Genomic DNA, 27,422 nt, shown 5'->3' on the forward strand with positions numbered 1-27,422 from the left:
GCCTTTCTCCTCTTGTAACCACTACCACCACCACGAAGTTCTAGTGGCTTTAGGTATGACCAATGCACGAGGGATGACCGAAAACGATGTCAGCGCTGAACCAGGTCGACCAGGGAAACTCAGCGCTAGTTTCGTTTTCGAAGAACATGCCCGCTCGTAGCGGTTGCCGGGCATCCTATAATCCGGTTGAACAAAGTGAAGTTGATGTGAATGTTCGGATTTATTAGTTTTCACAAGTTTTTTTACAAATACAAAAAGTCAACACTCCTGTAAAGAAGTTTTTTGTTTATAAGTTTTTCTTATTCCTTCTTTAGTAAATTTTAAATGAAGCAAAGCGCGGGAAGTGATTGAGTTGTGTTCGTAGCGCTGTGGCGCTTGCCTCCGCTCCTTCTCGCTCAGCGATATCAGAAGTTGGATCTTGGTTGTATCGCGCTCAGTTGTCTCGCCCAGTTGGCATCTCAACTACGGGAAAGATAAAGACAGCAAGCTGTGGCGGGCAGTGAACGAAAGCCGCAGTGAACTGCGCCGAACAAGTCAACCATGCATTCGTCGAAGCGGGCAACACATGTTTTCCGCGGCTCTGCGGTGTGCTAACCCAGGGATTTCTAGTTCCGGGGAAGTTTTTCAGCGTTTCTTAAGGGCAACGGGTAAGCGCAAGAATTTGGAGCCATTGTTTGAGCGCGTATTGATTTTGCATTAGTACATATGAGTAAACACAATTCTCTGCAAGTGAGACTGGACTGACAGAAGTGCAGTGTCGCTTGACGAATTGGTGAAGGCGGCAGCCAAACTCCTGTCGGAAAAATGCGTTTACTGAAAGTCTTGAATTCGAGGTGGCTCGGCTATTAGTTTCTTTTACTTTTGCGTGTCGTTCAAATCATGTCATGTAATATAGGCTGCTTCCTGCTCATGAAATTCTTGTAGCCGCAGTTTCGAAATATGTGAATACGCGTGATGAACTAAATGCTTCTAAAAATTATTGCGGAGAATGTCGACGGAACCAACGTTTCGACATGTGAACTTTTTCTTCGTCAAGGCAACGCTGTTGCCCTGACGAAGACAAGTCAAGTTGTCGAAACACTGTTTCCAGCGACGTCCTTTCTCGAAAAAACGCCAGGCCTGTGTGGTAGGCGCAGCACAGTCACAGCATAAGCTAGAAGAGTGGCCTTTCAGAGCCTTTTCAAAACACTCATCGGGCTATACTGCAAGCATACTTGCTTGATGCCCACTACGGCATTAATAATGAAAATTTTAGGGTAGTAGGCCGGCATTCGCTATGCTATTTTTCGTCATTCTTCTGAGAAGCGTGGTGTCCGCTAAACTATTGCGAGGAATTTTTATGCAAATTGATCATGCAGTGGCTGACGACGATGAGGAGTTATGCCTGAAGTGGGCATGCGCCACAGTTATTAGTTGAACAGAAACAAGCTTTTGTAATGGGTTCGAGCATTGTACGACCAACTCTTTACGCTGTTCGCATTGTGCAAGGACTGCTTGTTTCTGGGCCGTTTTAAAACGCTTTATAAGTCATATTAACGCGATTGCTTGGCCGACATCAAGTTTGCCAACAAGTGCCAAGCAACGGCGTCGCTCAATTCACCTTTCACACATTTACATATTGGTCAAAATAGAAGTGCGTCGCAAAATACACCCACAAAATTCATTGAAGTGCCGTCAGCGTTTAGCTGACTATTGATGCAAGGCAATAAAGAAAAAAAAAAGACCGGCGTGGCTCACTGGTAGAATACTGGGCTGGCACCCAGCGGACCCTTGTTCGAGCCCCACTGTGTCATTGGTTCTAGGTTATTTTTTTGTTCTTCTAATTTCGCGCGATGTGGTTACGGACACCGGCGGTGGACAGCGAGGGCGCTGCGTGAGATCCCAGTTGTCATAACCGCTTTCGCTGTAAAAAACTTCTGATCGCTTCAAGACTCTCTAGGACTCTGAACATCAGTCTCGTTTGGTACCCAATTTCTCTAAGAAAATTATGCGCTTCGTCTTAACAAACGTGATTAAGGTCAAATACGACGTGTCCTACTCACGATTGTTGAAAATTTTCGCATTGGCTGTATATTCTGGGTTCAACTTTTGCTCATTTTATCTATATGTCAGCGGTAAATCAAAGCTTCGTTCATAGATTGACACTTTCACCGTACGTGTAACTACCTGCTTTTTTATGCAAAACATGCGATAAAAAGTGCATTTCATTTGTGTCGATCGAGTTTAATCTTACTGAGAAATCAGTCGAACATCGCCTCTTCACAAAACACGAGCGAAATTCAAAACTAAATATTAACAAAATTTTATGGCCGCATTGCCCAAGCGGCCATTGGACTTGAAAGTAGGCACGAGCGCATTCCGCTTGCATGCGAAGTGGGGAAGCAGGGCTTCCGCGGCAACCCTCATCCTCTCAATTTTCACTCTTTCCCTCTATTAGAAGACCTCACCAGGGACGTCATGAAATAATTTTTTCTGTTCGTGATTTATTTTTAGTGGGAGGCCCGACAACCGCCAGTGATAAAAGCGTCGCTGCCGAGAGCAGTCCCCTGTCCCAACCAGCTGGCTTCACCCGCGTCGGGAACATAGACTGGTACGTATCGATGGATGTTAATGCTTAATTCGATACAAATGATAAGTTAAACTATCGATATTGCATCCGATAAGGAACAGCAGCATCGGAACTTAATTTTAGCCACGTCATTGGCATGGTCGTGCGCATCGTGCGAAAACGTTATATAGATGTTCGTGGATTTCACTGCTAATTCACGGCTCAGAGTGCAGCGTTGTTGATGCACTGCATCAATATCGCACTGCGCTGCGGGCAAGAAGCATGCGATGAGTCACTGCATACTACCACCAGGGAAAAAAAAAAAACCACGAGTGCCGCTTTTTGCCGGAATGGTGACGTGCTCTGAACTGCGCTGAAAGCTTTCAAATGGATAGTCTGGTCCATATATATAGCAGTCCGGCTTGGAATACGGTCGCTTTTTCTAAATTCTGGCCAGAACTGCAGTGATGGTTTGTTACAAATCGTTCAGCGAACTGGGAGTGCGGGAACACACAAAAAAGACACAACATGAGCGTTCGTGCTGTGTGGCTCTTATCTGTTGGTTGTTTCCGCTCTCCCAGTTCGCTGAACGAATATTGACCCACCAAAAACTAGCCCACCTGTTGCAATGGTGTGTTAACATGCGAGCGATATATCAGCTGCGTTAGACGCATGCGATTGTCGGGTAGAGTACCCAATTTCTATGATGCATACTAATATCTTTGTACACATGTTTTCGCAATAGGTGCTCATGCACGTACTGCGTCCAAATGAGGAAAGGAGGATACATACAAACATGACGTTTCTGATGATTCATGCTGGCGAATTATGCAGTCCCACGTTTTTTCTGTGCAGTGTGATAGAAATACATTCAGCCTTCATTTAAATATATTGGTATGCAGCAAGTCTGCATAAATCATTCTCAACACTACTGCCATGACGAGCCCCATTCAGCACAATATATATATATATATATATATTGTTACCACATGTGTAATTTAGGTATGTGCACCTGTGTAGCGGGGAACATGGTGGTAGCAGAAGAAGAGGACGTTCGGTTGGTGGCAAGAGCTCGCTGCTTCGCGTTCACTGCGGTATACCGTCGAGTCAACCGTTACGTCTGCTTCGAATAAACCCCTCGTAGGCGTAACAGAGTGGTGGAGGTGCTGGGTACGACAAGTAGACGTACCACGGAGCCACAGCTGTTCGGAGTTCGCCGGAGCCGTCGTCTTGCCGGTCTGCCGCCGACAACAGTCGTCATGGCCCAGAGCGAAGGTCAGGAATCAACCGCTTCGACTTCGCGCCAATCTACACTGACTACACCTCGGCATCACTACATGGAACCCCGCCCGTTCGCGGGAATGGCAGGAGAAGATGTGGACGCGTGGCTAACGCACTACAAAAGGGTGAGCCGGTACAATCACTGGAACTCTATCGATCAGCTGGAAAACGTCGCGCTGTTTCTCACGGACACTGCACTGATGTGGTATGAAAACCACGAAGAGTCCTTGACAACATGGGCTCTTTTTGCTCAAGAACTCAAGAAGTGTTTTGGTGACTCCGACTCAAAAAAGAAAAGCGCGGAGCGGACTCTTGCTGGAAGAGCCCAGACTCCTGGAGAAACCTGCACTGCTTATATAGAGGACGTCCTTAAGCTTTGCAAGATTATAAACCCGCAGATGTCCGAAGAAGACAGGGTCGGACACCTATTGAAAGGCATAGCGGAAGACGTTTACAATTTTCTGATAGGCAGGGATGACCTCACCTCTGCCTCCGACGTCCAACGCCAATGCCGCACGTTTGAAAAATTGAAGACTCGTCGCATCGCCCCGAAATTTGGTAGGCTGGCAAATGTGACAACGGTTGCCAGCGTCGACGTGAGCCCGCCCACCGACCTTGCGGCTACTATTCGGGCAATTGTGCGTGAAGAGCTGCAGCGACAAGGTGGTAGGGTCGACGAAACCATTCCTCATCCACCTACCAATCCACCCTACTACACGGCGGCACCATCAGCTCCTTTGCCACCATCAGTATGTGTGGCAGACATCAGCGGAATTGGAAATCCGAGGCCACGTCGTGACTCATTCGCGGCCGACCAGCGATATGGCCAACGCCTTCGGCACGGCTCCGCCACACAGAGGTGGGCAGCCCCCGCTCAGCAAGCTCGTCACCGACCCTTCACAGCTGAGCGGTCTCAGCATTGGTTCAGCGAGCGTCCTCTACCAGTCTGCTACAACTGTGGCTTCGAAGGACACATTGCCAGGTATTGCAATTACCGGCAGCCGCCAAGGTACGACCGATCACTGAGATTTAACCGTTCTGGCCTTACCCGAGCACCGACATTCCCGGGAAGCGCGTCTTACGAGATCCCAGGACCGCTACGAAACCAATCTCCGGCCTCTGACCGCAGTGTGACACCACCACCTGCCCCTCGCGCCAACCGATCACCGTCTCCTCGGCGCCGCCACTCCTCGCCTCCTACGGAAAACTAGCCGGCGCGGCCGTTGGAGGTGAGGTCGCCGGACAGTCTTCGATTTCAACAGATATACCTCTGTTAGCTTCCATGCTTAGAAATAAGGTTCGAGTGCTTATCGATGGTGTACCGACGATGGCGTTGGTGGACACAGGTGCAAGCGTGTCAGTGATGAGTTTAGTTTTCACCCGCCTTCTTGGACGAAAGGTTATGTTTCGTTGGGACCGTCCTGATACGTTTCGTGGAGTGAGCGGAGAGGTGTTACAACCTGTTGGTGTCTGCACTGTGACTGTTAGTTTGGCATGCCAGAACTTTGTCGCGGAGTTTGCTGTTCTCCCTCATACTACGCACGACGTCATTCTGGGACTCGATTTCTTGAAGCTATGTGGTGCTACTGTTGATTGCCGCACAGGACAAATTACAGTAGATTCTGATATCCCAGTTTCGTTTATGGAAAACTCCCCCTCTCAAGAAAGTGCTCTTTGCGTGTCTGTGGACACAACTGTGCCGCCGTTGTCTGCAAAATGTGTCCCTGTTGCCTGTTCACCTGCAAGCGAGAAAACATTTGACGCAACTGTGGAGCCCGTGCATCTCAGTTGCATAAAGAAGAAAGTTTTAATACCCTACTGTACATTATCGGTTGCGCAAGGGCATACTGGTTTATGGGCGATTAACTGCTCTAATGAACCTACAGTGCTGCCGAAGGGTCTGAAACTTGCAGAGATTCGTGAACACCAAGTATTGTCGCTTGCCACCCTCGCAGAAAGCAATGATTCCCCGGATAAGACCCGTTGCGATAATCTGCACGCCAGGGACACCACCATTATGGCTATGATTGATAAGTCACTCAGCACCAAGGAACGTAATGAACTGGCGAGTATTCTGCGCAAACATGCCGGTATTTTTGATTTCGCACAGCATGATTCACCGTCATTCCCTGCTTCCCGTATAAAGCACCGAATCGACACGACATCTCACAGACCTCTCCGACAAAAACCATATCGTGTATCACCTTCAGAACGCGCAGTGATCAATGAACAGGTTTGCGAGATGCTCAAGCAAAATGTAATTCAAGAATCATGTAGTCCGTGGGCCGCTCCAGTAATTCTAGTGAAGAAGAAAGATGGGACATGGCGATTTTGTGTTGACTACCGCCGTCTCAACGCCATCACTAAAAAAGACGTATACCCACTCCCGCGGATTGATGATGCTATCGACTGTCTATCATCGGCCTCTTACTTTTCGTCTGTGGATCTGAGGTCAGGCTACTGGCAGATTCCAATGCACGAGGAAGACAAGGAGAAAACGGCATTTGTTACAACAGATGGACTATTTGAATTCAATGTGATGCCGTTCGGACTCTGCAACGCGCCCGCAACTTTTGAGCGATTTATGGACAACATTCTACGTGGATTGAAGTGGGAAGTGTGTATTCGTTACTTGGACGACGTTGTAATTTTTGGGCGCACCTTTTGTGAGCACAACACACGCCTTGGTCTCGTACTGGACTGTCTGAGCAAAGCACGCTTGGTGCTCAACTCAAAGAAATGTCGTTTTGGAGAGCGCCAAACACTCGTCCTTGGACACTTAGTAAACAAAGAAGGCATAAGACCGGATCCCGCCAAGACGGCCGCAGTGGAGGCATTTAAGCAGCCAAGCTCGGTGAGAGAACTGCGAAGCTTTTTGGGGCTTTGTTCATACTTTCGCCGATTCATTCCTGGCTTTGCCAATATCGCATACCCGCTCACGTGTCTGCTTCAGAAAGGTGCGCAGTTTGACTGGACCCCGGAATGCGAGTCTGCTTTTTCGGAGTTGAAGTTTCTTTTGACGTCCCATCCGATTCTTCGCCACTTCAATCCTCTCGCTCCCACTGAGATTCACACAGACGCCAGCGGTATTGGTGTAGGTGCTGTCCTGGTTCAACGCTTGGATAATCAAGAACACGTCGTAGCGTATGCAAGTCGCTCGCTCAGCAAGTCCGAGCGTAACTACACTGTCACAGAGCAAGAATGCCTTGCAGTAGTCTTCGCAGTGCAGCGCTTCCGGTCCTACCTGTACGGACGCCCCTTTACCGTCGTGACAGACCATCATTCTCTCTGCTGGTTGGTCAACCTGCGTGACCCATCTGGTCGACTGGCGCGCTGGGCACTTCGTCTACAAGAATATGACTTCACGGTTTCCTATAAAAGCGGCCGACGTCACGCTGACGCAGATTGTCTTTCGCGACTACCGCTTCCAACGATTGAATGTGACGCGGACACCTTCGATACCTACATTACATCACTCGACCACCCATTTCCCGATAACAAGACCTTTAAGGATGAGCAACAAAGGGACAGCACCGTACAACAGCTTCTTGCTACCAAACCAAAATTATCGCCTACGCGCTTCTGCATCCGAGACGGGCTAGTGTACAAAAAGAGCTACACCAACACCGGCTTACGATATCTTCTGGTTGTTCCGAAGAGTCTTCGCGTTTATGTTTTGCAGGCTATGCATGATGACCCAACATCCGGTCATCTAGGCACAGCGAAAACTCTGTGCCGTCTTCAAGAAAGATTCTACTGGCCCAAAATGCGCCAGACGACGGAACAATACGTGTCTAGCTGTAACGAGTGTCAACGTCATAAGCGCCCAACAAGTGCTCCTTTAGGGCGATTACATCCGGTGCCGCCCCCTAGAGCTCCATTCGAGCAAGTCGGGATTGACCTCCTTGGACCCTTTCCCCGGTCTTCTGATGGAAATCGCTGGATAGTCGTTTGCACCGACCATTTAACACGGTACTGCGAGACAGCTGCCATACCATCGGCAACTGCAGCCGATGTGTCTTCCTTCATGCTACGTTTTGTAATTCTTCGACATGGACATCCCAAAATCGTAATCAGTGACCGTGGCCGACAATTCACAGCAGACGTGATGGAAGAGATGCTTCGTGTCTGTGCTTCAAGGTTTCGGCACTCTACGCCATACCATCCCCAAACGAACGGTCTAACTGAACGAACGAACAGAACTCTCTCGAACATGCTGTCTATGTATGTTGCATCCGATCACAAGGACTGGGACAGTATTCTACCCTTTATCACATATGCATTCAACACCGCTCAGCATGAAACTACCGGCTACAGTCCTTTCTTTCTTCTATATGCTCGACCACCTCGTCATACCCTGAATACCATCTTCCCGTGTTTGGACCACCGTGATCCCTGCATATCCGAGATCATCTGTCGGGCAGAAGAAGCTAGACGCCTTGCTTATTTGCGCACTCTTGCTTCGCAAGATCGCTCGAAGGCACATTTTGACCGCCGACGCCGACATGTGACGTACAATCGCGGCGACCTAGTGTTGCTGTGGACACCAACTAGAAAACGCGGTTTGAGCGAGAAACTGCTAGCGCACTATGCGGGACCTTATCTTGTTGTAGACCGTATCAGTGATTTAGTTTACCGCATAGCGCGTCTCCATTCAAACGGCCGACGGTGTGCAAAAACTGAACTTGTCCATGTTGCACGTTTGAAGCGCTTTATTCCTCGAGAGACTGTTTGACTCGCCCAGTGGGCTTCGTATGCGCGGAGGGAAGTGTTACCACATGTGTAATTTAGGTATGTGCACCTGTGTAGCGGGGAACATGGTGGTAGCAGAAGAAGAGGACGTTCGGTTGGTGGCAAGAGCTCGCTGCTTCGCGTTCACTGCGGTATACCGTCGAGTCGATCGTTACGTCTGCTTCGAATAAACCCCTCGTAGGCGTAACAATATATATATATAAATATATATATATATATATATATAAATATATATATATATATATATATATATATATATATATATATATATATATATATATATATATATATATATATATATATATATTGTAGAGAAGCCGCCGAACACTGAAATGGGTCGAACTCTCAAGTGCTTTCTAATGGGTCTGCCCAAAAAGAACGCCGCTCGCGCGGAGAGTCCGTGCTTGGCTGTTACTGTCGCCATTGTGTAGACTCGCTGTGTGCCGGCTAATAAACGCCATAACAAATTGGTGGAGAGTGCTACGATCCCCTTCGATGCCCTTGGAACTACGCTCACGTACCCTGCAATCTACCATGTCCCACGACGCCTCTCAGCAAACGCCTCCTCCCATGCCACCCCCTTGTCCCGGTGTCCCCAGGATCCGCGATCCACCCATCTTCACGGGCGCCGATGGCACTGACGTGGAGGACTGGCTCGCCATTTACGAGCGCGTGAGCGTCCCCAACAAATGGGACGAGGACGGCAAGTTGACAAACTTGGTGTTCTACCTTGCGGGCGTTGCAAGTTTGCGGTACACCAACCACGCGTCCGAGTTCGCAACCTGGTCCGATTTCAAGACTGCTATCACCAACGTTTTTGGCCGCCCTGCCGTTCGCAAGCTGCAAGCCGAGCAGCGCTTACGCGAACGCGCTCAACAGGCCAGTGAATCATTCACCAGTTACATTGAAGATGTCCTGGACCTGTGCAAGAAATCCAACGACAGCATGTCCGAATCAGACAAGATCCGGAACGTCATGAAGGGCATTGACGATGATGCCTTCACGATGCTGCTAGCCAAAAACCCAGGCACAGTAGCTGAGGTCATCACGCTGTGCCAGAGCTACGAGGAGCTCCGCCGGCAGCGTTCGATGACCCGTCGCTCTACACCACGAGAAGCAGAACTTGCTGGCTTGGAGGCGAGATGTGATCAGGTGGCGCTGCTGGCAGACCTAAAGTCCTTCATCCGTGAGGAAATCGCGCGCCAGTTCTCTCTCCTTCCCTTTGCCCACCCACCGGCTGTTCAACAATCGGCAACTACTATTCTTCCACCCATCCGCCGAGCGATTGAGCAGGAAATAGCGGAGGTCATGCCTGCGTACCACCCACAACAACTTCCGGCCCCTGCGCCCCCAAGTTACGCCCAAGTGGTCGCAAGGCCGCCTCCAGTCGTTCAAGCGCCTGCACCACTGACTTACGCCGAAGCTGCCGCACGACCTCCGTCCTTTGCAGCGGGTATGCCGGCTGCGTATGTTGGCGCAACCCCTCAGCCTCATTTTCAGCCCACCATGCAGCCTTTCCAGCCACCGTTCCGGGCGAGACCCACCCCGGCAAACCGATGGCGCACACCCGACAACCGGCCCATCTGCTTTGCTTGCGGTTACGCCGGTCACGTAGCCCGTTATTGCTCTCGACTATAGCCGGCTCCCATTTCTTCTCCTGTTGCTGGCCACCTTAGCCGTTCGTATAACGACGAACTGCCGTCTGTGCCACTGTCGTCTCGCCCAGGTCCGTCTGCTCGAAGGTCGCCGTCTCCACGACGTCGGTCTCTGTACCCCATGCGGCCAAGTTCTTCTGCTCATGAGCGGGAAAACTAGTCGTCGCAGTCCCAGAGGCAAGGACTGCGACGCTATCGCATTGTGAAAGCCCTCAGAGCCACCCATCTAATGTCATTGACGTGCTTGTGGACGGTGTTCATGCATCTGCTCTTATTGACACTGGAGCTGCGGTATCAGTTATGAGCGAAAACCTTTGCCGCTTGCTTCGAAAAGTGACGACGCCGATTTCTGGACTGTCCCTTCGTACCGCTAGCTCACATCGTATTAATCCTACAGCAGGCTGCACAGCTCGCGTTGTCGTTCAGGACGTTCTGTATGTCGCCCAATTCATCATCATTCCTGCATGCTCTCATGACGTCATCCTGGGATGGGATTTTCTCTCCCGCAACGACGCCGTCATTCATTGTGCCGCCGCCGAAATTGAAGTCTCGCCCTTCTCGCATTTGACGCCAGAAGACGGTCCCTCGACACTGAGCAAGATTCTTGTGAAAGACGATACTATAGTGCCTCCAAGCTCGACGATGGGTGTATCGGTCTACTGCACCGGTCTCTCCGACACAATTGCACTCGTTTCGCCATCCTACCGTGCTTCCAGAAGGAGAGGGTTGCTAGTACCTTTCGCGACCGTGCAAATCACCCAGGGCAACGCCGCTATTTTCGTGACCAACCCATCCCCGTACACTGTTACCTTGGTTCGAGGGGAATGTCTCGGCAGAGTGGAACCAGTCGACGACGCACAAGTCCTGGACGCACCCGAAGACTCGCGTTGTCTTGATTCGCATACCATCAGTGCTGTTTGTACTTCTGACCCATCATCTCCTGATGTATTTGGCCCATACATTGATGACGGCCTAACGTCAGTACAGCGTTCCCAGCTTCTAGACCTGTTGCAAGGATACCGTTCTTCTTTCGATGTCGGGCGAAGTTCTCTCGGTCGCGCGTCCACTGTTACGCATCGTATCGACACTGGTGCCCATCCACCATTACGGCAACGTCCATACCGCGTGTCGCCTGCTGAACGCCGGGAAATTAACGAGCAGGTTGACGATATGCTCCGACGCGACGTCATTCGGCCCTCGGATAGTCCATGGGCGTCTCCTGTTGTTCTTGTTGCGAAGAAAGATGGTTCTGTGCGGTTCTGTGTGGACTACAGACGGCTAAATAAGATCACTCGCAAGGATGTCTACTCACTGCCGCGCATCGACGACGCAATTGACAGCCTTCACGGAGCCCAATTTTTTTCTTCTCTCGATCTGCGCTCGGGGTACTGGCAAGTACCCCTAGCTGATGACGCTCGACCGAAGACTGCCTTCATCACACCCGACGGCTTGTACAAATTCAACGTCATGCCGTTTGGTCTGTGTAATGCACCTGCGACATTTGAGCGCATGATGAACACCGTTCTGCGCAACTTGAAATGGCACACGTGCTTGTGTTACCTCGATGACGTTGTTGTCTTCGCTCCAGATTTCTCCACCCATCTCCAACGTCTAAAAGAAGTTTTCGCACGTGTGAGCAATGCCGGCTTGCAACTAAATCTGAAGAAGTGCCGCTTTGCAGCACGCCAACTCACCATCCTAGGGTACGTCGTGTCCAAGAATGGCATTCTTCCTGACCCAGCCAAGCTTCGGGCCGTGGCCGAATTCCCAAAACCTGCGTCCGCCAAAGAACTGCGTAGTTTCGTGGGCCTGTGCTCATACTTCCGACGCTTCATACGAAACTTCGCCACGATTATATCACCGCTGACGAAGCTCCTTGGAAGTAACGGGCCCCTCAATTCGTGGTCGTCAGAGTGCGACAACGCGTTCTTGAAGCTCCGCCATTTGTTGACGTCTCCTCCCATTCTCCGCCACTACAACCCTACGGCCCCAACAGAGGTGCACACGGACGCCAGTGGAGTAGGCCTCGGCGCTGTCCTGGCGCAGCGCAAACCCGGATTCCCCGATTATGTTGTGGCATATGCAAGCCGTACGCTCACGAGAGCCGAGACAAACTACACCGTCACGGAAAAAGAGTGCCTGGCGATCGTCTGGGCTCTTACAAAGTTTCGACCTTATTTGTATGGTCGCCCATTCGATGTCGTCACCGACCATCATGCACTATGCTGGCTGTCATCATTGAAGGATCCCTCAGGCCGCCTCGCCCGTTGGGCTCTTCGCTTACAAGACTACGACATCCGCGTGCTCTACCGCAACGGACGCCAGCATGCTGACGCCGACGCCCTCTCGCGCTCCCCTCTGCCGGAAGCTGACGTGCTCTGCTCAGTATCCTCGGTTGCTGTTTCTGCCATTGATGTTGACATCATCACTACCGAACAGCGAAAGGATAATTGGATCGCCCAACTGATCTACTTGCTCTCTGATCCGTCTGCAACGCCATCCACGCGTGCCTTGCGTCGTCGAGCTCACCATTTCGCCATTCGTGGCGGCCTCCTACACCGGCGCAATTACGACGCCGATGGCCGGCAGTGGCTACTCGTGATACCCCGCAGTCTGCGGTCGGAGATATGTGAATTCTTCCATTCTGATCCACAGTGCGCGCACTCTGGGGTATTCAAAACCTACCATCGCATTAGACAACGCTACTTCTGGCGCGGGATGTACCGCTACGTCCAGCAGTTCGTTCGCTCCTGTCTCGCTTGCCAACGCCGCAAACCGTCCGCACACATGTCACCAGCCGGTCTGCAACCGTTACCTTGCCCTGACCGTCCGTTTGGGCGCATAGGTATCGATTTGTATGGACCACTCCCTCTGACGTCCACTGGCAACCGCTGGGCCATCGTCGCCGTAGATCATTTAACGCGATACGCCGAAACCGCCGCTCTCCCTGTGGCTACTGCGCGTGATGTTGCGTCCTTCCTACTACATCAATTCATACTGCGCCACGGTCCACCCCAGGAGCTTCTCAGCGATCGAGGCCGTGTCTTCTTGTCAGAAGTCGTCGACGCCATTCTCACTGAGTGCCATTCTGTCCATCGCAAAACTACTGCTTACCACCCGCAGACGAATGGCCTGACCGAACGCTTTAACCGCACCCTCGGTGACATGCTGTCGATGTACATCGCCGCCAACCACACGAATTGGGATACCATACTGCCCTTCGTCACCTACGCCTACAACACCGCCCCTCAGAGCACGACTGGTTTTTCACCTTTCTTTTTGCTGTACGGAAGGCACCCGTCACACACCATCGACACGATACTCCCGTACACGCCGGATCCATCTGAGTGTACACCTATTTCCGAGACCGCCAGGCTTGCTGAAGAGTGTCGCGAGCTTGCGAAGACTTTTACGACGCATGAGCAAGAGCGGCAGAAGAGTATTCGTGATGGCTCCGCCACTTCTGAGCCCACGTTCCTTCCTGGTTCCCTTGTATGGCTCTCAATCCCGACCTCTGTAGCTGGCCTTTCTTCCAAACTACTCCCGAAATATGAAGGTCCCTACCGTGTGATCAAGCGCACATCTCCGGTCAACTATCTTATCGAGCCAACTGAACAATCTTCGGACATGCGCCGCCGCGGGCGCGACATAGTCAACGTGGAGCGCCTGAAGGCTTACTATGACCCGCTCGTAGTGACAAGCTGTTAGGTCGCCAGGCGGCTCCCTCTTCGACCCCGGGGTAATTTTAGAGAAGCCGCCGAACACTGAAATGGGTCGAACTCTCAAGTGCTTTCTAGTGGGTCTGCCCAAAAAGAACGCCGCTCGCGCGGAGAGTCCGTGCTTGGCTGTTACTGTCGCCATTGTGTAGACTCGCTGTGTGCCGGCTGATAAACGCCATAACAATATATATATATTGAAAGCAGCAGAGCAATGTTGTACAGGCCGAGCTTCTGAACGAGAACACTTTATAGGTGTCAGTGTTACGTTCGCTTACAATATGCGCATTCGCAAGTATTCACTGTTATCAAATCTGTCACACATACAGTGGTCTAATTCGAGAAAGCATTAATTTAGACCAAGCTGCTGGGACACCTTGGACTACGATTTTGCTTGATCTGGTGGCCTTCGGGAGTGATCGATTGTCACGGTAATGATTCAGTGTTGTCGTCTGTATTATCCTATGAGTTATAGTCGTATAGTACAGCACCGATGATTTTGGATTTTGATAGAAAAATTCAGCCGGCCCCGCCGCGGTGGTCTAGTGGCTAAAGTACTCGGCTGCTGACCCGCAGGTCGCGGGATCGAATCCCGGCTGCGGCGGCTGCATTTCAGATGGAGGCGGAAATGTTGTAGGCCCGTGTGCTCAGATTTGGGTGTATGTTAAAGAACCCCAGGTGGTCGAAATTTCCGGAGCCCTCCACTACGGCGTCTCTCATAATCATATGGTGGTTTTGGGACGTTAAATCCCACAAATCAATCAATCAATCAAAAATTCAGCCGGAGTTGAATTAAAGTGCCCGTGCTACAAGGTCACGTTAGTGGGCGATCAAGACTTGCTGTGATAAATACTTCAACGTTATAGCGTTAAAGAGCTCGTTTCGCAGAAATCCCGGCGTCGGCAGTTGAGTGAAAAATGATCTTGTGCGTGACTGAAAAATTGAGAACGATGCAAATAATATAAATGGGGACCGAATTAGGGTCGTCTGGGTCCGAGCGGGAATCGAACCCGGGTCGTTTGCGCGGACGTTCGACCGCACGGTCCCGCGCCTGCTTGTGAATATAATCAAAAGAACTTCCTATGCTTGGAAACGCAGTGAAAGTAGCTTTCATGCTTTGCAAACGCACGCGTCCTGTATACATGCATGCTTCACAAGGCAACATGAAATATTGTAGTAGTAATACGTGGTACAAGCGCCCATTGCCAGTGGCCGTCAGAACATGCAGATGATGATGATGGCCTAAATGTACGGCTCACACCCACTTTGGTGGATTGTCCAAGAAACGAGTAATTAGAAAGGATCGCATAATAGTTGTAAATATAATGGATTATTATAATGGCTTCGTGGTTTAGAGCCCGTTACCCAGTGTACAAAAGGATACACGCTACTGCGCTTATTTCTTTAAGGCTATACGTAGTGGGTGCATGACAAGTTCGAAAAGATTTCATGCAATACATGTTTTCATGCACTGAATTCACTAAAAGAACGCACTAGGAACAGAATATCGCTATCGCGATCAACTCTTAAAGGTGAAGCTTGAGGGTCCCCAAATTTTTTAAAGGCATGATTGCAAGCTGTTGCTGCAACAGGGAGATCGCGCGTACTGGGTCCCAGATCGAGCAAAACTATACGATGAACGGTGTCTGCGTGACGGCTTGCGATCTGCGCGTTCCATATATATATATATTCAAAGTGAGCGTCACGGAAGCAAGGCAGCGCAGTGAGCCGAGTGCTCACCAGCTAACTACTCGCTGTTATGGCACATAAGTAGTCTTACAGCGTTGCCTCAGTTTTTCTTCTTTTCGCGAAGGTGAATTGTGGCGGCGGCCAGGCCCCCTCAGGTGCGCAAAACACAAAATGAACCATGTTGCTGTGTTCAGTCGCGCGCACTTGATCGTCAATCTCAGCGACTGCATGAGAGCCGGGTTTCGTACGTAGTCGCCGTCACGGAAGTGCTGGGAGCACATCACACTTTATCTGGTATGTTTGAAGTCTTTTCTTTTAACTGCAGCGACCCATTTTGCAGCCATCTTCTGAACCCGAGCGAACTGGTCAAAAACGACATCAACGCGACCGAAAGTGTGGCAGTAACCATTTGCCATGCAGTAATTCGGGATAGCGAGTCCACTTTAACTCCGAAGAAACACAAGCAGTGAATGTCGGATGGCAAAAATCTCTGATGAAGTAGAGAATGGTGAAATGGTTAGAGATCCCTACGAACTGAAAGAACTGATACTTCGCTAAGCAGCGGAAATTAGGCACAATCCTGAAGCAAACAGGCTGAGCGGCCCAGCTCGATCCCGAAGCTGTCGTCACCGCTCCACGTGTCTCTCTCTCTTCCACGCATCTCCCCTGCGCTCCACGCGCGCTGTTTGGCGTTCCCTCGGTGAAAGCTTGCTCGCTTATAGCGCCGTCGTTCAATCGCACATCGCGAAAGAAACCTTAGTAGGCATGTTGTAAGAGGGAGCCGATATCGAATGTGCAATAACCACTACAGTGTCCCGTTAAGGCGTTGTTAAAATGTATTCAATGGACTACTAAGCACCACGACACTCGTGTTTTTATTTAGAGCGGCATCTTGAACGTATTTTTTAAAATTCGTGACAGTACTCATTTGAAGGCCTGCCCACACGCACCCATCGGGGCGCGTCAGCCTGTGGCTTTTTGGCGCGGCGCTGAGCCCTCACTCAATGGAGAGAGAGGACGTGTGACTACGTGAAGATCCGCGCTCTCTCCCAGTGGAGGGAGAGACTGCCCGGCTACACGAAACTAGGCGCTCTCTTTCTGCATGTCACAGGTCCCGTTAATTCGGGAGGCGATCGCCGGGCTAATTCCAAGGGCCGAAGTATCGGCCCCCCGAACCGCACCACGAAAGCGTGGACAATTTAAAGTGGTCCTATTTGGCGCGCCAGCGGACGCCGGCTGTGGCCCAAAGAACAAGTCAGAGCCGAGAGTTGATAAACAAAACAAAATTATATTCTCAATAACGGCAGATAAAAACGATACACCAATATGCACACTCGACAATCGTTGAATATGATATGATACCATTCAAACAACTTACTACGCAGTACAATCAGCCACACTCGAAACAACGGACACAGACAACAATACGCACTACAATGCAGTCGCATGCATTGAACAACCAAGACACTTAAAGACTAAAGAGATAGAAAACCTATTCAGTCCAAAGTTCTTGGAACAAAAGTCTGGATGATACTCTTCCGAGAATCACTCACTCAAAGTCCAGCGTTGTTGTCGTTCCGCTGCCCCCGAAGTTTCTCTTCCAGGAAACCTCGCGTCTTCACTTGGCCCTTTCCAAGCTTCAAACTTCTTCGCCGGAAACACGCCAGCTTCACACTCGCAGCTGTTGCCACGCGTCTTCGCTCGATAGCGGTAGACACACACTCTTGCCTGTAGCTCGAGTCGTCACCCCTCAGGTGGAAATCCTCTTCTTCTCCTCCTTTGTCACGGCATACAAAAGGCTTCGTCCACAAGGCGGTACACCCTACGCACTCTGGCGCATACTTTCTTCTTCTCCTGCTTTGTCACTAAGGACAAAACCTTCACCGATAGACGCGGCGGGATACCCTACGCACTCTGGCGTTAACTTCCTTCTTCTCCTGATCTCTCATCTCGGCTGCTCGATTAAATACCTTCCGCGCGAGATTCCAGAAAGTTCTCATCATTTCGTCGGCGCGATGCGCAGCGAAGGCTGGGGAAAGGGCGAGACAATACGGGGGCCGTCCGCGACGGATGACTCAACCCGGCATCACCACGCCCCTTTCCATCGAGAAATTTCGAGGGCTTGCTCGGCCGCCGATGTGGGGTGAGGAGGTTCGCCGGCGAACCTACGCTTCCGAGGGGAGAGGGACGCGTGCCCGGGGAGTCTTTGGATGCTTGTTTTCTTTTTTTATCATTGACCTCGCGGCGTCACTCCGGCGTTTCATCGCGAGAATTTGGCGGCGCGCCCTTTTTTGAGCGCTCGTTTTGTGACACTGCCCCCACTTTAAGATTATTATCTCATAATATTCAAAACCACACAAGCGAGCGCGAACAGTCCCCACACCCTCAGAGACTGTAACATAGTCCGTCGCTCATGACACGTCACATTCACAATAGATCACTCTATTCAATTGTACATTGTAATTCAATCTCACACACATGAAATATAACCACAGATACATGAGTACAACACTCCATCACATATTCCAGACAATACAAATGTACAAAGTTCTTTCATTACAACAATTGTACAATACTATACATCACATCACCATAACAAACATTTTGATTCGTTCGACATACAGTTGTTACACAGGATAACACAACACACTGAGGCTCAACACAGACAAACGCATTCTGATTTCACCTCAGCACCTATCTCGTATATTTCGAGCTGCGCTTGCGTCCTTTCTTGCGGTGCTCGCTCGATCTCTTCTTGTTTTTCCTCGTTCTTTTTCGGCGAGCCCTTTCCAACGACGGGGTCTGAGGCGGCGTCTCAGCCATCGTTGTCACTTCTGACACTGTTAACGGATGACGACGTTCAACCGATCCTGTTCGGTCATTCACCCGCTTGTTCATGTCACGACATTGTGCCTGGCTGGCCGACTCCGTCATCTTTACATTGTCTGTCGGTTGAGGTGGTGCCGACGTACGTCCAGCTGCCCAGCACGTGAACTCATTCAACACGATCATCTTCTCATCCGCTGTCTCTTGCACCGCGGCTTCACCTTGGGCTCTAGTGAGATCCGTCATGGGATGCTCCTCCACTGTATCTCGCGGTCGCTGGGTTGGCGAGGGCTCTATCTTAGGGTCTTCTCCCAAACGTTCTGGATCATTCGGCCCTCGCGCCCCGTCGATGTTTACGATGACGAGGTCATACAGGGGGGTCATCATGTATAGAGCAGTAACCTTCCCGCTGAAGTACGGGGTTTCAACCTCAATCTCTGCTTCGGGAAGCATCCGAACCGTACTGTCAATTAGACAAACCGGTTTTGTTTTGTCTGTTAGCTCACTTTCCCGTACCAAATTTCTCCGCACGATAACAGTGGAGCTGCCGGTATCTCTTAACACCGTAACCTTTTTGCCCGCAACTTTTCCAGGCAGCGTTGGCATTTCTTCGTAACACCGGTTGGCTGTTTTGTCGCTACAGCACCCACAATAGGAAGTTTCTCCCCATTTTTCAACTCTACGAATCCGTCGGTGATGGCATTATCATCGGATTTCGGCGCTGCTAGCCCACAGGATACCTGGTGAGTTTGACTCACTCCGTTTCGACATGCAGCTGCTTTGTGCCCAGTCTGACCACACTTGAAACATGTTACTACCGTACGGCTCGTAAAGTTTGTACGACAGTTGTTCGCGCGATGACCCACTCGGTTACACAGAAAACATCGCGGAATGCTCTCCGGTGCACGCTTCTTTTCTTCGGGAGCCGATTTCTTCGAATCTTCAGGACACTCCTTCTTGACCTTGGCCAAATTAGTGCCACCTTGCGCTTCCAAGAATTGATCAGCTAATTCAAGCATGTCTTCAAGTGACTTAGCTCTCCTCTCTTTCAAGTACAGCGACAGGCTTGGGTGGCAACTAGTAAGAAATTGTTCTCTAATTAGGAGCTCTCAATCTCATCGTACTCCTGCGCTGTCCCTGAAAGTTCAATCCATCTGTCGAAATAATGGCAAAGTCGGGCGGCATACTGTGTAGCCGTCTCACCATCAGCTGGCTTTCCTGTCCGAAATCTGTCCCGGAATCCTTCCACAGTAAATCTAAATCGCTTCAGCAAAGCAGCTTTCACCTTTGCATAGTTGGCTGCATCGGTCGGCGTCAGCCTGCCGTACACACTGAGCGCTTCACCACTCAAGCAAGTACTCAAAGCAGTTGACCATTGATTTTCCGGCCAATTCTGGCTCCTTGCAATCGTCTCAAATCTGTGAAGGTACGCGTCAAGGTCGTCCTTCCTTTCATCAAACGCTACGAGCAGCTTTCTTGGGTTCAAGCGGAAGCCATGATCTTCCCGTTCGCTGCTTTCAACTCTAGCTTGGACGGGAGTTTCACTTCGCTGTTGCAAACGGAGCCGCTCGAGTTCCATCTCGTGCTGTCGCTGCCGTTCCCTTTCCTCTGTTTCTTCTTTCAGCTGTCGCTCCTTTGCCTCTCTTTCTTCTCTCGCCCTCTCAGCGGCCAGCTTTTCTCTCTCCAGCTCCAACTTCAATTGCTGCTCTCTTTCTTTATTCAGCTGTCGCTCCTTTGCCTCTCTTTCTTCTCTCGCCCTTTCGGCTGCCAACTTTTCTCTCTCCAGCTCCAACTTCAATTGCTGCTCTCTTTCTTCTTTCAGCTGTCGCTCCTTTGTCTCTCTTTCTTCTTTCGTCATCTCAGCGGCCAGCCTTTCTCTCTCCAACTCAGCTGCTTTTTCTTCCTTGGCCCTCTCAGCTGCCAACCTCTCTCGTTCCAACTCAGCTGCTTTTTCTTCCTTGGCCCTTTCAGCTGCCAACCTCTCTCTCTCCACCGCCTCTTTCTCCTTCTGTCTTACCCACTTCCGTAGTTCGGCGCCAGAAAGACCCATCTTCTCACCAAGAGCAACTAACTTTTCGAGATCCATGGTGTCTCGCAAATAAAGTCTTGCCGCGTGTAAAAAGTATCTGCCTAAATCAGTCTATCGGAACACTCCCCTGCACTCGTTAACGAGAACACTGAACAACACACAAAATCGTTCCGATAGCACTATCAACAACTCGAGGCTCTTTCTCACTACTTTGGACACACTGTGCACCAAAAGGGTCCTGTCGCGGACGCCAGATTAATTGTCACAGGTCCCGTTAATTCGGGAGGCGATCGCCGGGCTAATTCCAAGGGCGAAGTATCGGCCCCCCGAACCGCACCACGAAAGCGTGGACAATTTAGAAGTGGTCCTATTTGGCGCGCCAGCGGACGCCGGCTGTGGTCCAAAGAACAAGTCAGAGCCGAGAGTTGATAAAGAAAACAAAATTATATTCTCAATAATGGCAGATAAAAACGATACACCAATATGCACACTCGACAATCGTTGAATATGATATGATACCAATCAAACAACTTACTACACAGTACAATCAGCCACACTCGAAACAACGGACACAGACAACAATACGCACTACAATGCAGTCGCATGCATTGAACAACCAAGACACTTAAAGACTAAAGAGATAGAAAACCTATTCAGTCCAAAGTTCTTGGAACAAAAGTCTGGATGATACTCTTCCGAGAATCACTCACTCAAAGTCCAGCGTTGTTGTCGTTCCGCTGCCCCCGAAGTTTCTCTTCCAGGAAACCTCGCGTCTTCACTTGGCCCTTTCCAAGCTTCAAACTTCTTCGCCGGAAACACGCCGGCTTCACACTCGCAGCTGTTGCCACGCGTCTTCACTCGATAGCGGTAGACACACACTCTTGCCTGTAGCTCGAGTCGTCACCCCTCAGGTGGAAATCCTCTTCTTCTCCTCCTTTGTCACGGCAGACAAAAGGCTTTGCCCACAAGACGGTACACCCTACGCACTCTGGCGCATACTTTCTTCTTCTCCTGCTTTGTCACTAAGGACAAAACCTTCACCGACAGATGCGGCGGGATACCCTACGCACTCTGGCGTTAACTTCCTTCTTCTCCTGATCTCTAATCTCGGCTGCTCGATTAAATACCTTCCGCGCAAGATTCCAGAAAGTTCTCATCATTTCGTCGGCGCTAAGCGCAGCGAAGGCTGGGGAAAGGGCGAGACGATACGGGGGCCGTCCGCGACGGATGACTCAACCGGGCATCACCACGCCCCTTTCCATCGAGAAATTTCGAGGGCTTGCTCGGCCGCCGATGTGGGGTGAGGAGGTTCGTCGGCTAACCTACGCTTCCGAGGGGAGAGGGACGCGTGTTCGGCGAGTCTTTGGATGCTTGTTTTCTTTTTTTATCGTTGACCTCGCGGCGTCACTCCGGCGTTTCGTCGCGAGAATTTGGCGGCGCGCCCTTTTTTTGAGCGCTCGTTTTGTGACACTGCACAGGGACAGGGCGTGGCGCCACGTCTACTAGCCATGCGTTGGCGAGCACGTGTGGTCAGGCCTTTAATGTGTATCTACATTTAAGTAGAATGTACATTTCCTATGCTTTATACGCAGTAACTATATTTAGGTAGTATGTATAATAACTGCATACAGCTAACTCGGCCCAAGATTAAAAAAAATAAATCTGTGTGCTCTAGGAAAGGTCTATCCCCCTTAAATTAATGTTGTATGTTTTCATCATCATAACCAATATTTAATTAACTTTGTTTCTTAATTAACCTATTATTTCTGTAGTCGGTAAAATAAGATTATGTCCGTTGCCTCAAACAATCCAGGAACAAGCTTTCACTTTGTGCTGAAACCTTCTTGGTTGTTTTTTCCGAGAGAAAAGAAAATAAGACAAAAGCTCGCCATACACGACAGATATGAAATAGACGCGCGCTCTCGCCGCTGCTCAGTGTTTACAAGTGTTCCTTGATGGGTAGATGGTCTCGTTCGTTATTGTTACATTGCGCATGGCTTAACGCTTCCTGATGGACACGTCAGCGGTGTTTTTATGCGCGTCCATCAAATAGCCTGAAGTCCTGTACAATGAACGAACGCAGCCGTGTATCATCAATTCAGAACGCTTGGATTCGCTTGAGTAGCGAACACGCCTCTATTAAATGCGAAGCATTTCTTAGCGAACTTCGGTGACTTTGGGCGTATCTATCTATCTATCTATCTATCTATCTATCTATCTATCTATCTATCTATCTATCTATCTATCTATCTATCTATCTATCTATCTATCTATCTATCTATCTATCTATCTATCTATCTATCTATCTATCTATCTATCTATCTATCTGTCTATCTGTCTACCTGTCTGTCTGTCTGTCGATCTGTCGATCTGTCTGTCTGTCGATCTATCTATCTTACTGTCTATCTATCTTACTGTCTGTCTGTCTGTCTGTCTGTCTGTCTGTCTTACTATCTGTCTATCTTACTGTCTATCTATCTTACTGTCTATCTATCTTACTGTCTGTCTGTCTGTCTGTCTGTCTGTCTGTCTTACTATCTATCTATCTTACTATCTATCTTACTGTCTGTCTGTCTGTCTGTCTGTCTTACTATCTATCTATCTTACTATCTATCTTACTGTCTGTCTGTCTGTCTTACTATCTATCTATCTTACTATCTATCTTACTGTCTGTCTGTCTGTCTTACTATCTATCTATCTTACTATCTATCTTACTGTCTGTCTGTCTGTCTGTCTGTCTGTCTGTCTGTCTTACTATCTATCTATCTTACTATCTATCTTACTGGTCTGTCTTACTATCTATCTATCTTACTATCTATCTTACTGTCTGTCTATCTTACTGTCTGTCTGTGACGTTTAGCTCTCCTGGCCGTTTCGTTAATAGTATCGATACCAAACTTGGTATGGCAGAACATGACTGTATGGAGAACATATTTGACTAATCATAACATGAAAATCATGGCATGTATGTCATGAATGTCATGATTTACATTTAATGGTCCTGCAGCTTTTGCGGTGGTTTTGTTCGCATGGCATGTTGCAAAACTGATATTGTATGACATGATTGCATGGCGAACACAATCAACAGACCCTAACATGAAAATCATGACATGCGTGTCACGTAACAACATGACATGCCACGCTCATGATGCGCTCGCGGCCGTTTCGATATCGTGACATATACCAAATTTGGTATTACAGTACGTGAATGGATGACAAATGTGTGTGACTGGTGCAAACGTGATAATCATGAGATGTGTGTCATGTAACAACATGACTACATGCGACGCTCATGATGCGGTCGTGGCCATTTCGCTAACTTCACATGTACAAAACTCGGTATTATACGACGCTAACGGACGACATAGGTAAATGACACATCCAAACATGATAATCACGACATGCGTGTCATGTAACAACATGACTACGTCCCAGACTCATGATGCATTCGCGGTCGCTTCGCTAGCTTCACATATGCCAAATTTGGTGTTACGCAACGCCAATGGATGACGAAGGCATGTGACTAGTGCAAACATGATAAACATGAGATGCTTGTCATGTGAGAACATGACTACATGCCACAGTCAAGGCGCCAATACATTTTGACGTGACGCGGTGCACGTGCTTGCCGGCGTTCATTTCGTCGCGTCACGCCGGCGTTGCCACGCCAGGAGGCGGTCCTGCCATATACTCGCGCGTTTCAACACGCGCGTTTCAACACGTCCGGCGTCCCTGCGTCCCGAAAACAGGGAGACGCAGTGTTGTCTGGGTAACGCATTGGCGCAAAATTCATCATATCGTATTTCGCGCCGGTTGCCGTCGGGCTGCACCGACGGACGCTGGTCGCGCCTGCCGTCAACACCACCTAGACTAATGACTAGGTGGTGTTGCTGCCGTCAGACTATAGAGTGCTCGCGTTTTGCTAACGTAGCGTCGCTGTGCCCAACGTGCGCGCGTGTCAGCGCTACATTGCAGTATATTGGGCCCTTCATGATGCGCTCGCGGTCGTTTTGCAGGCTCCACGTATACCAAATTTGCTGTTACGTGACGTCAATGGATGACGAAACATATGACTGGTGCAAACATGATAATCCTGACACGCGTGTCATGTAAGAACATGACAACATACCATGCTCATAGCGCGCTCACGGCTGTTTAGCTAGCTCCACATATACTAAATTTCGTATCACGTGACGTGAATAGACGAAGGTAAAGGACACACCCAAACATGATAATCATGACGCGGAAGTCATGTACAGCATCATTGACCTCTACCTCGTAACGTTGTGTTGATTTTGAAGTGACATATCAACATTTCTCATTTGTGCTTCGCATGTTATCGATTTCCACTGTACGTGACATCTGCCATTTTTTTTTTCGATTTGGGGCATTTTGAGCGCTTTAGTTCTTTCTGTGGAAAAACAACCCAGGCAGATTTGAGCAAAAAATGAAAGGTTGATTTTTGGGGTTACAAGACGCAATCTACAACAGTCATTATTTTACCTCTTCAAGCAGGAGTAAAAAAGTTCGCTAAATAAAGTTAATAAATTGATTAGTGCTTGGTCATGAAAATTTGCAGGTTGTATGTTCGCATGACTACCACTAGTACAGATCAGGTAGAAAATTCCTTAGAGTGCGTGGCTTTTTGAAAAATGTTGGGTGGAGTTATCTGTAACAATTGGTGTACGCTACAAGCATACACAGTAACTATAGGGCCGCAGGTTGTTGCTGCTTGCTAGCTGAGGCGTCCAAACAGACATCAATACTATCGCATTCATAACTCATGGGAAGTTATAAAGTGTGCTCGCATTTCTTCGAAGCAGGTTCAGTACGTTAACGATCAACAACCTGCGTCGGTTGACATGCCGTTGAGCCACAGCCAAGCGTTGAAACGACGCGTTGAAGGTACTAACCGTAGATGTCATGGTCTCAATGCATTACTACATTTTCATGAGCATTGTGAGAGGAGACTGGTAGATATAAAAGACGTGCTAACGCAATAGCGTTAAAGGGACACTAAAGGCAACTATTAAATCGACGTTGATTGTAGAAATAACAATCCAGAAGAGTTAATTTTGTGCCGAGGAAGTGCTTATTTTGAAATAAAATCACGTTTTATTTTCCCGCATTGGGTTAGCGCACTTCAAATTACCCGCCTTAACAGAACCTTAGACGTCACTGTTGCCATGCACAACGTTGCCCGGCTTTACTGTGCGGCCGCCGACACTATAGTAGTAGCAGCGGAAAAGTATCGGGAGGCACAGCAGTAACAACGACATTTGAACAATATTTTTACCATAGCCTTCAAGATTGCAGGCGTGCTTGGTTCAACTGCTGGGCCCCGCTAGATGGCATGACCTGTTCATTTAAATAGTTACTGTATATGCTCCCATATACAGTATCTCTAAGTTTAATAAGGCGAAAATTGAATTTTATTACCACTAGCGCCATTCCCCATAGTAACGTGCGGTGGTTCTTTTATCCATGAATGAAACAGACACGAAGAAGCCGCATTTTATTGCGTCTCTTGATGCACGGAGGGTTTTTTCTTTATTTAGTGCAGCTAGATCGATTACTAGTGAGTAATTGTAGGTGGTAAGTCTGAGCTTATCGGGATCATTTTACGAACTTCTAACGTGGCGAATTTTTTCTCGTGCATTTACCTTAATTTCTAGGTAGGTAGGGCACTGCTGTAGATAATATTGTCGTTTTGGACGGTGTCATACATTGAGCTTTTACTCTGATGTAAATTATTTAATGACTTCAGTGTCCCTTTAAAGAGGTCGTTTTGCAGAAATTCCGGCGTCGGCGTCGTTGATTGTAAGCAAAAATCATTATCTTTGCGTGATGGAAAAATCGAGAAAGATGCAAATAAAATAAATAATAGAAAAACTCTGGATCTGAGTGGGGATGGAACCCTGGTCGTTTGCGTGGCAAGCAGGTGTTCTACCGCACATCAACACCTTTCATTTTTCTCCTTCTTTAATGCATGAAATCATCATCAGTAATCGCGCACAGCCAAAGGAGGATTAAAGAAAAATTGCTGGAGTGGAAGCTCCCGCAGTGCCTTGCCAGCAGAAGTGAAGCCACCTTTTGCCACTGCCAAAATGGCGGAAACATGCTATTCTGTGATAGTGCCCACTTAAATATCAAGTGGCTTTGATATGTTATGTAAATGTTATGTTAGTTCTGTATTAAAAGATAGTTGTTCCCGGCGAAATAACACTCAGAAACTAGTATGGATGATTGAATCTTCAAAGAACTTTGCCTCCAATTAGAGGCTCACTAAGGAAAACTAGTAACACTAAGACGCACTTGGAGCGCTATGTGACCCGAAAAAGTCCTCACAATAAACTCGGTGGGCGTGCGAGGGAAACGCTTCGTTTTTAATCGCTGAACGGTGATAATTTATCGCGCCCCTAGTAAGATGGCCGTCACAACCATCATCTTGCCAGAGGAACAGCTTCACTTCTGCGCGATCATTTCCACTCCAGCCAATTTTTAAATCCTCCTTGGCACAGCCGCACCTTTCTTTTCTTTATTGCGATGCTTCAACAATTTTCATCATGCTATTGGCTCGGCATAGTATTTGGAAGTCGTGCATGGCTATACGTCATGCCGATGTCGATGCTGGACGAGCTTTACAATATTTTCGAGAGTCCTTAACTTCGTTTCTGGAATTGCAAAAAAAAAATGTAAGACGATATGCCTGATTGGGTACCTCGCACGGAATCACTATTGTACACGAAACGATTATAGAAAATTTGTACTGTTGAAAACTGTTGAAACACAGCAAAATGACTTCCTCTGCTTGGAAATGCAGTGAAAGTAAATTTCATGCTCTACGAACACACGCGTCCTGTATACCTGCTGCGCAATACAACATGAAATATTGCCGTAATAATGTGTGGTATTAGCGTGCATTG

The 27,422-nt window shown here is 48.9% G+C and overlaps 1 long non-coding RNA gene across 1 annotated transcript in view; it reads left to right on the forward strand.

Moving 5' to 3' along the window:
• Positions 1-510: 510 nt before the first annotated feature.
• The window catches only part of LOC142803593 (uncharacterized), a 149,654-nt gene continuing 122,742 nt past the window's right edge, over positions 511-27,422 (forward strand). Inside the window, exons 1-2 of the long non-coding RNA XR_012894183.1 lie at positions 511-647; positions 2,494-2,590. This is a non-coding gene — a long non-coding RNA (uncharacterized LOC142803593). The remainder of the gene's footprint in view (positions 648-2,493; positions 2,591-27,422) is intronic.

This window comes from Rhipicephalus microplus, chromosome 3 (assembly GCF_043290135.1).
Source record: "Rhipicephalus microplus isolate Deutch F79 chromosome 3, USDA_Rmic, whole genome shotgun sequence".
Lineage (NCBI taxonomy): Eukaryota > Metazoa > Arthropoda > Arachnida > Ixodida > Ixodidae > Rhipicephalus > Rhipicephalus microplus.